This window comes from Pseudorasbora parva, chromosome 25, assembly GCF_024679245.1.
Source record: "Pseudorasbora parva isolate DD20220531a chromosome 25, ASM2467924v1, whole genome shotgun sequence".
NCBI classification, from domain to species: Eukaryota; Metazoa; Chordata; class Actinopteri; order Cypriniformes; family Gobionidae; genus Pseudorasbora; species Pseudorasbora parva.
In genome coordinates, this window is record NC_090196.1 from 694,803 (window position 1) to 705,474 (window position 10,672).

The window sequence follows — 10,672 nt, forward strand, 5'->3', positions numbered from 1 at the left end:
TCCCCAGACTAGTCTTATTGGTCATCCTCCCTGCCTGTCATCGTTGCGTCAGCCCCTGCCCCTGCCCCTGCCCCTGCCCCGCCCCGCCCCGCCCCGCCCCGCCCTGCCCCGTCCCGCCCCGCCCTGCCCCGCCCTGCCCCGTCCCTGCCCCGTCCCTGCCCCGTCCCTGCCCCGTCCCGCCCTGCCCCGTCCCGCCATGTCCCTGCCCCGTCCCGCCCTGCCCCGTCCCTGCCCCGTCCCTGCCCCGTCCCGCCCTGCCCCGTCCCTGCCCCGTCCCGCCCTGCCCCGTCCCGCCATGTCCCTGCCCCGTCCCGCCCTGCCCCGTCCCTGCCCCGTCCCTGCCCCGTCCCTGCCCCGTCCCGTCCCGTCCCGCCCTGCCCTGCCAACTCTTGAAAAGTTGTGAAAGTTAAGACTTAATGAACTTAATGTTTGCAATCAACCATAGAGGATAAAGAGAGGGTGCACGAGGATAAGGTGTTAAAACCACCAGGTGAGATACTGATGAAGTCTACAGTGAAAAAGGAGAAGAGACAATCAACAAATAGGAGATGGTGGAAGGACTTTCGGTCACAGACTTTGATATGTAATTGGAGTTCCCCAAACAGTATAAAAAGACTGTGCAGTGAAGCTGCTTCATTAAGCGTGAAGGAAACTCATCTCCAATACTGCTGATTAGAGCTTTACTATAAAGCTCTTAGCTTTGCTGATTTGAAGTTTTATTTGCTTTGTATTGTAACCAATAAGTATGTGTTTTTAAGATCGCCTCCTGTGAGACTTTAACTACAAACTGATCCTCGAAAAAGAACAACCACAAGAGAGTCTATTCTTGAAGAGCTTCACCCTGCGGGCGGGTGAGTACCTAACGGTTTAGGCTAGATTTGACTATCCTTACCCTACCCTACTGAACAATCATTTGGTTAAAGATGTATGATAAAAAGATATACCAAGTAGCATAATGGAGTCTGCCTCGCAAACATGTGATTGTGTCCCTCCTCTTGTGTGTTCATCTCTATAAAGACGGAGCTCATCTACATTCTCTACTCTCTCAGATTCAGCTTCTGCTCTCACAGTTTGAGCTCATCATGAAGCTTCTCCTGTTTCTTCTGTTGCCTTGCCTCGCTCTCAGTGAGGTTATGAATGATTTTAGTCAATGCAGTCAGTTCTTTGTGAATGGTGTCCCTCCTCAATTCACACCATCACTGACCTCAACATTTCCCATCTGTCAGTGTCTTAAGGATAATAATCATCAGCAAATTGATCTTTATGCAACGTTGTACAACATAGATTGGAAGATCCCTGTCTACTCTGCGTATGTGTTTGGGAGCTCACGCACTGGGAGATGTGATGTTTGGTACATTGAACCTCAGGTAATTATTCCACTGTATATTTTCATTTTGGTCACACTTTATATTAGGAGTTTTTAACTACTATGTACTTACATCAAAAATGACTACAATGTAATGATCTGTGTTGATGTTGTAAAACTCTTGTGCTGTGAATGAGGAGGATACGGGTGAGGTTTACTGGGGAGTGTTAACTGAGGCGTTATAGCTGTGATTACATGCAGGTATTTTCTGTAATATATGTACATTTATAAAAATGTGTGTACACAGTAAGTGCATTATAACATGCGATTAATTAAAATGTCAGTAGTAGTTAAAGACACTGGTTGCATAAACTAATAATAATAGTCTTACAAGTTAGACATCTTTTTCTTTAAGACTGTTTTTAATCAGTTCTTAAAAACATAGATTTGTCTAATTTGATACCGAGAAGTAAGACTGAACGCTCTTGACTAAATGCTAGTGGGTCATACAATAACTAAAGACACAGTCTTAACACAATGGATATGTTTATGCATATGAAGTGGGACCAGTGTGTTAAATTGAAACAACAATTTGAGAACATTGATTGAAACATTCTGAGTTTCTCTCTCTCTCTCTCTCTCTCTCTCTCTCTCTCTCTCTCTCTCTCTCTCTCTCTCTCTCTCTCTCTCTCTCTCTCTCATGTCCTTTAGCTGGATGGAGATAATGAGCCATGTATGGGTCCTGATATATACCAAGATATTGGTGATCATCAGGCTGTGAATAGTGACTATGAGGGGTCTCTCTATGACAAAGGTCACCTGTATCCAGTCCAGCACACAGACAATCCAATCTCCATGCTGGCCACCTCCACCCTCACCAACGCCGCTCCACAGAACTCAGGTTTCAATCGGGGTGCATGGAGGGTCCATGAGGCGGCTGTTATTACTGATCTGAGCAACTGCGATGTGTCATATAAAGCTTATGTGGTGACTGGTGTAGTTCCTGATCTCAACATACAAATTCCTTATAATAGCCCTAGAGTTGCTGTCTCAGAGTATTACTGGAGAGCCACCTGCTGTGTAAAGAACGGTCTGTACACAGGACAGGGTTACTATGGACCTAATAACAATCTCAGAGTGCAGTCATTATCAATTGTAGCCCTACAGAATAAACTGGCCATGGATTACGGTGTTAATATTGTAATTTTTCCTGGCTTATCCCTAGGTTGTAACTAGTTTATCCTTTATCATATGAGCTGAAATGGATCAGCTGATATACAGGTGCTGGTCATTTAATTAGAATATCCTCAAAAAGTTGATTTATTTCACTAATTCCATTTAAAAGTGAAACTTGTATGTTATATTCATTCATTACACACACACTGATATATTTAAAATGTTTACTTCTTTTAATTTTGATGATTATAACTGACAACTAAGGAAAATCCCAAATTCAGTGTATGGGGTTGGTAAGAGCTGATATCAGTTCTTCATACTCAGGACTTCATGATCCTGACCTGCCTTTCTGTTGCTTTAGATATAAAGTAGTAAAATGGCATAATGATATTGTGTCTTGTTTTCTTGGGAAATAAATTAAGTGAAATTTTGCTTAAAAAAACAACTTAACTGCACACAGTCTAAAAAAATTAATCGGCAACACTTTAGATTATGGCCCGGAAAGTGCTGTGTAAGTAAAGTGAATTAACAGCATCATTTTTGGTACTTATAGTGTAACTATAAGGCAGGGTCTGCAACCTTCAAAATCAAAAAAGCCATTTTGGCCTTTTTACCATGCATTATTTAAAACGGATAATGCATGGCTGTTTAAGTCCCTTTTTTGTGGAAAATAAATTAAATTAAGAGCAGCCCACTTAAAAAAAACAAACAAAACAAAAAACATAAGAGCAAGCATAAAATTCTGCCAGTTTATGGTTTTCATCCTCTTTTCTCCCCAGTCACGTAGCTACAGCAATCAACCATTGAGCCTGAATATAAAAAACAACTACATCAGTTCAGAGGCCAAGATACAAATATATATTTAGCAAAATAATACAATATTCAATTATAGCGTTCTCACCTGATTAATGTGATGTCTGTTCCTGAACATCTCTGCAGAGCTTCTCGATATCAGGACTGTAAGACGTGACTTTGATCTTCACACAGGACTGCGAGCTGTCATACATGAGGCATGAGCGATATTTGCGTTTTATGTAGTTCATGCTGGAAAAAATCTGCTCACATAAGTATGGGGATCCAAAGATCGACCGGACTAGTGTCGACCGGGTGCTAGTTCTGAGCCAGAGCCTAGTTTCCAATCGGTTCTTTGTGTTTCCACAGCCAAAGCATCAGCTCCGAGAAAGGAAAAGTGGTTCTTAAGTAGCACCAAAACATTGCTGGTCTAGAAGTAAGAACCGCTTGCGTCAGCGGCTGGGGGCAGGGTTACTGTGACCAACAAGACCAACATAAACTTGTGACTGCCATTTTTAAAAAAAGCAGCTAATCAAGCCAACAGCCCATCGATTGTAATCTCCATCTATACAAATCATGGAGAGCTGCATGAATGCGTTGGATTCGCAGCGTTAAGATGCCGATGTAGGATCATAAAGCCATGAGCCATTGAGGGAAGGCTCGTTTGGGATGCATCGGCGCGCGCTGTTCAGACCGATCGCGTATGACATCAAAGTACAGCGAGGGCAAACGACTCCTTATGCTTTTCAATCGCTCACGCGGTATTTCGATATCATACGCGGATCGGTCCGCACAGCACCGATGCATCTCGAACAAGTCTGGTGTGTTTGTATTTCTACTTGCATTGCTAAAACGCTAGCGAGAAAGATGAGGCGTATACAGTGACGTAAGACCTGGCTCTGTGGTGGCTCTCAGCATGTGGAAAGCCAAACCGGTTTTAAAGTCGAACCAACTTAGAACTGACACTAGCACTGGATCTGAACGAGCACCGGCTCATTCTGGTGGAAATGGGGTATGTGTTACCCTTACGAAAAATACCCATGGTTTTAATAGAGTAAAACTGTGGTTTAACTATGACTGTAGTAACCGCTGTATTTTGGTGCCGTATTTGTTTTTAAAAACCATGGTTTTATTACAGTTGTATTGTAGTAATACTATAGTAAAACTGTAGTTTAATTACTGTAGTAACTGGTATTTTTAAAAACTACGGTTTTAACATGGTAATAACTACAGTAAAACCATAGAAACCATGACTGCAGTAAACGATGGTTTTTGCAGTACACATGGTTTTAAAAAACATGGATCATGTGCCATAAATTGGTTGTGTTACCAAAGAGCAGCCATGGTTTTACTAAATGATCTTGAAGTACATTTAAGTAATTAAGTTACAACAAACATCTACAAAATAACAACAGAAAGAAGTTATCATTCTGTGATACAAACTTTATTACAGAAATTACATAATCTGAATAAAAATATAAACTTGCATGTGTTCTCATGTGACATAAAATAATAAAGTACAAAGTTGTAAAAAAAATATATATTTAATTGAAAATAGCATTTAAGTGTCGTTAAGTTGCCTCTGGATATACAAATTCTGTATCTGAAGTTTAAGAAAAAAGCTGTATGACTAAAATGTAGTAAAACGTTCCACTAACAATGTAAAAATAACATTTTTTAGCTAACGTTTTTAGAATGTTAATCAATAGCAAATAAAGTTGGCACAAGTTCTAATAACGTTACTGCAAGAACTTTTTTCGTTAACTTTGAGAGAACGTTAGCCAATGTTCTGAGAACATTCCCTGTTAGCTGGGATGAATAAAATATTTACATTATCAGCATATTGTGGTGTGGCAAGCAGCGGGGCGAGGGACCGCGAGAGCGGGCGGGTGACGAGTGTTAACGAGTGCCAGCTGCGTGACACATCGGTCTCGTCTCGCGGCCAAGGGACGGGAGCATAAGAGGAGGAGCGAAGGCAGCGGAAGACGAGAGAGGACCAGCCCTGGATTTTATGTTGAGTTTTGTTTAAGTTGTATTATGTGTGTGTGGGCAGTCGTCCGTGAGGGGCTGCCCACGTTTTATTTTGTGGGTATTTGTGGGCAGTCGTCCATGAGGAGCCTTTCGTTTTATTTATTTATTTTGAGTTAAAGTGTTGAACGTTCGCCGGTTCCCTCCTCCTTCCTTCCCATCTACGAATCGTTACACATATAATTACAGACTTTTTTTTTTTTAAAAGTGTGAGACTACGCATTTGTGTTTATGTAGCCTACATACTTTGTATTCATCAATATTGAAATTGATTCAATACGCTACTTGCACTGAGCCTTGTGACGTACTTCCGACTAGAAGTCTTACGGCTCACTCGTTTCCGGTTTGGTCGCCATTTTTTGTGTTTGTTTAAAAATGTTCAAAAAAGAGGGTACTTTTTTCGATTTCAGAAAAGCCAAAAAAAAATCTGCGAACACTGCTGTGTTCCGCTATGTACAGCTTCATCAAAATTCAACGGAACTATACGTTTTCATAGCTTTCCTGCCGATGTCGAGCTTAGAAAGCGATGGCTAGTGACCATACGCCGAGACGATTTTTCTGCTTCCAGTCACTCTAAGGTTTGTAGCTAACATTTTACTAAAGATCAGATTATTGAACCGCAGACAGGGACTCGGATAAGGTTAGTAACCGGTGCCGGAGTGTGTGGGAGAGGAGAGAGACACCTGTGGAGGTGGTATCCGCTGAACCCATTCCCGTTGATGTAACTATGGATCACGATTACTGTAACATTCCCGAGGCATCGTCATTAGACATGGCATGTGCCAAAATAGAAGAACTGTCCCAAGAAGTGGAGGAGCTGAATAAACAGCTACATGAGGTACGTGTTCAGCGTGATTTCGGATTGGAACGATTTGCCAGCTCAGATGAGGACATTAGATTTTACACAAGGTAAGCCTGACCCTTGTGAAAAAAAAGTACACTTTAGTGTACTTTTATAAAGTGTACTTATTACACAGATAATATACTTATACTAAATACACTTAAATGTGAATTAAATGCAATGTTTTCGGTGTACTTAACACACATTATATGTAATTGATTTCAAATTTATCACATATTAATTTGAAATAAAATACAATAAGTTGCAATTAAGAGTGATTTTTTTGGAACAACTTAAGTGGTACTTAAATACAACTTTATATGTACTTTCATAATCACTTCTAGTGTATTAAAAACAAGCAATTAATGTGAACTAAAATATACCTTAACGTAATTTACATGTACACTCTAATATAATTAAATACATTCATAATTACATTTTTCAAATAATACAGCTGCAATTTCGTATAATAAACACATCCAAATTTAAATCCTCTACATTTATTGACAAAACAATCTGTAAAACAAATATACAAAAAAAACTTTTTTTTTGATGCCCAAGAAAAACCCAAAAAACTATTTACACAAACACAAATTCATTTAGAAAGAGTCTGGAGGACAATGAGGATTATATGCAATTGTATGTAATTATATGCATTATTATATATCTCCCTCATTCAAAGGTACCTAAATCTACCCATCACAGAAAAGTACCTCACACAACAGATGAATAAATACAAAGAAAAGAATCGTTTCATGTACAACACTAAGATTCAAAACCTTGTGTAACGTTTAATTAGTTAACTACTTAATTTAACATGAACTTAGAATGAATAATAATATAAACATTTATTTATCTTAGTTAATGTTAATTTCAACATTTACTAATTAGGGGTGTAACGGCACATGTATTCATACCGAACCGGTTCGGTAAAGGACTTCCGGTACAGTGCACATGTGTACCGAGCGGTACGAATGCAATCTTTAACAGTTAACAGACGGCTTGTTTAATGAGTGGAACACTTCAATACAAGTTTCCATAAGAACATATGTATTCTGTCAATTTTATCATGAAATTCAAGTGATGCCATATTGATGCTCTTTAATGTGACATGACAGATCACTGTAAAGACACATCAGTTCAAGCAGCACTGCGGCACGAGTGAATGTGATCACCTTGTCATAGTCAAAGAATAAACATGAATTAACATCAGAAGGTATGTTAAGGAAACATTACAACTTACTAAAACGTATCACATCGTGTAATCGTTCAGTGTTTCAACAGCAGAAAGACGTTGACTAAATATATGCATTATATTAGCCCATATATTCATCATATATTACTTAACCTGTTAGTGATATCTTGATTATTTAAAGTAATAAGAGTAATTTATATAATGTTTAAATAAAAATGTCATGAAAATGACAGCCACTGTGTATAAATTATTATATTTCAACTACGAATTGGAGTAGGAACATCATTTTATAATTAGATTTATAAGTTAATGCAAAAACGGTCTTATGAGAAGTTTACATGTTTGCATACAATGCGAGTGCAAGTAAGGCCTCCCTATATAGTCTACACTATACAGCATTCTTTGTCATTTGATTAAACCAGCCTGGTCTCATCGTTAATACGTAGGTATTAATACGTTACTTTCAAAGAGACTAAACGTACGTCTTAGTACGGTTGGAGAAGTGCTAAAATGTAAAATATAGACGTATTTGCAACATTTAAACGTAGTATTATTACATTTTTACAGCTAAAAAACGTAAAATATTTACGAATCCATCATGAAATCTTTTTTTTTAAGAATACAAAACTTTATTCTGGTAAAAACTTTTTTTTTTTTTTGTTATATCATAAAGATATCTATATAACTTCCCTTTGACCATTTTATTGATTAATGTGCGATCCCTTAACACTACCCCAAACCTAAACCTACCAATTTAATACAGAATATAAAGAAAATAAAAGGTAAAACGTTGGAAAATGACAATTTTGATAACAATATAGCATAAAAAAAATATTTTGAACGGCTAATCCTACACTTACCCCTAAACCTACCCATTAGCATTTATTAAAACAACGTACTGTTATAAATCAAAGCATAACAGACAGACCAGTGTACTCACAATCATTTATTTATTGCAAAAATGTCAAAAGCGGTACCAAAAGTAGTTCAAATGAAGATGTGCTGCAGTCGCAGTCCTCTCTGGTGGTATATAACGTTAATAGTTTTGTATGAGGTACAGAGCTATTAATCAATGAAAATATTAATCCGGCTTCGCTTCTCTCCGTGAAGTTGCGCGTTTCCCATTTCAAATACAAATCGACTGAAACACGGCATGTCAAAATCTGTGAAGAAGCAGGCGAGAGCCAATGAGCGTTCGATGCCACTGCCGTAAATCATGTCGTAACGCTTCATGAGGGCGCGTTTTTTAAATTTGAATTCACAACGAGCGTGAGATTTGATGTTTACCGTCGCGCTACTGAGAGGAGATGAAGACTAATGGAGATGAAGATCACCGGGCTCAGTTTGGATTTGTTTCTCGCAAACATATGGATTCTAAAGATTTGGATTACAGCGAACCAATAAAGTGTTGTGTTTTGTGATCGCCAGTTGCTGAATAGGAGAAAATGCCTTTTTATGTCTCACAGCAAACAACAAGCTAAATACTACAAAATGATTGGCAAGAATGTTATTCATCTGACGGTTTTAAAATTCAGTCTTCTTTTAACATTATCTAGTCATCCGAAATGAGTTTGTAGCAGAAGTCACGAGAGCAAAATGTTATTTTATATTTCTGTTATTTTATATTAGGTTGATTAACTTACAGTCCCTGACAAAAGTCTTGTCGCTTATCTAATTTCCAGAAATACCTGATATTAACCTGACTTTTAATTAATTCATTGGTGTTAGAAATAGCTCATATGAAAAGCTAAAACCCTCCCAAATGATGTTTAATGCACTGAAATTAATAATTTTCACAGAAAAAATATTTATCATTTAATCAAGACAGAAAGGTCAACTTTTGGCAAGACAAAAGTTTTGTCGACTATACAGAAATTGAACAAATTTACTGCAAATACAAAAATATGTCAGCAAATTAAGTTGTGGTGCTGTGAGATCCAAATTTAATATCTTGTATGACTTCCATGAGCTTGAAGGACTGCATCCATGCGGTTTGGCAAGGATTCATACAATTTATTGATGAAGTCATCAGGAATAGCATTAGAAAGCAGTCTTGCATGCCTCCCAGAGTTCATCAATATTCTTTGGTTTCGTCTTCCATGCGTCCTCTTTCATCCTACCCCACATATGCTCAATGATGTTCATGTCTGGTGACTGGGCTGGCCAATCCTGGAGCATCTTGATCTTCTTCGCCTGAGGAACTTTGATGTGGAGATGGAAGTATGCGATGGAGCAACGTCCTGCTGCAGAATTTGGCCTCTTGTATGGTTGGGAATAAGAGGTAGCTAAGATTTCTTGGTATTTTAGACTATTGATGTTGGCTTCCACCCTGCAGATCTCTCGCACACCCCCATACTGGATGTAACCCCAGACCATGATTTTTCTGCCACCAAACTTCACTGTTTTCTGGGTGAATCTTGGATCCATTCTGGCTCCAGTAGGTCTCCTGCAATATTTGCGCCTGTGGTGTAATTCAACAGAAGATTCATCTAAAAATCCACCTTCTGCCACTTTTCCAGCGTCCATCCTTTTGGCAGGCTGTGGGCCTTGGCAAATGCCACACGGTTTTTCAATTGTCTTTTGTTTAGTGCTGGCTTCTGGGCACTGATTCGACCATGGAGGCCATTTCGAGACAGAATCCGACAAACTGTTCTGGTTGACACAGGGACTTCAGGTGACCAGGTCTCTTGGAGCTCTCCTGCAGTGGAAAATGGGCTGGCCTTGGATTTTCGAGCCAACAAACGGTCCTCTCGAGCAGTTGTCTTGCGGGGTCTGCCTGACCTGGGCTTGTCAAAAACGTCTCCAGTCTCTTCAAATCTTTTTTTTATCCTCTGTACTTGACGCTGAGACACATTGAAGGTGTCTGCCACATCAGCAGTGGATCTGGTCTTCAGCCTCTTGATAATCAAAACTTTAGTCTCAGGGTAAATCTTAGGCATGTTTGCAGAGGTCTAGTTGCAGTTGATGTGAAGGTCTAGTGTACTGGGGTTCTTTTATACACACTCGAGACCTAATTGATCCAATATTAGTCACAGGTGAAGCTCATATCACAAGGTGACAACACCTATGTCTTTGCAAAAATTAACTCAATGGGCTTTACCAAGCTGTGAATATTAGAATACTTTTTGAAAGTTTAGTTTTTCACTGAAACATTATCACAAAAGCTGGTGGGATTAAAATGAGCCATTTCTTGTAAAACAAATCTTGATTAGAAATATATTTCAGCGGCACTTTAGGTCAATTTGTACACAAGCGACAAGACTTTTGTCAGGGACTGTAGAACAATAAACAAGATGGCTTTTCAGATGCAGATCACACTGTAACACTTGGGTTT

General features: G+C 39.0%; 1 protein-coding gene across 1 annotated transcript in view; it reads left to right on the forward strand.

The window, feature by feature from the left end:
- Window positions 1-382: 382 nt before the first annotated feature.
- LOC137064345 (endonuclease domain-containing 1 protein-like) overlaps window positions 383-10,672 on the forward strand; it is a 116,869-nt gene continuing 106,579 nt past the window's right edge. The window contains exon 1 of the mRNA XM_067435700.1: window positions 383-851. The gene's annotated coding sequence lies outside the window, so the exon portion shown is untranslated. The remainder of the gene's footprint in view (window positions 852-10,672) is intronic.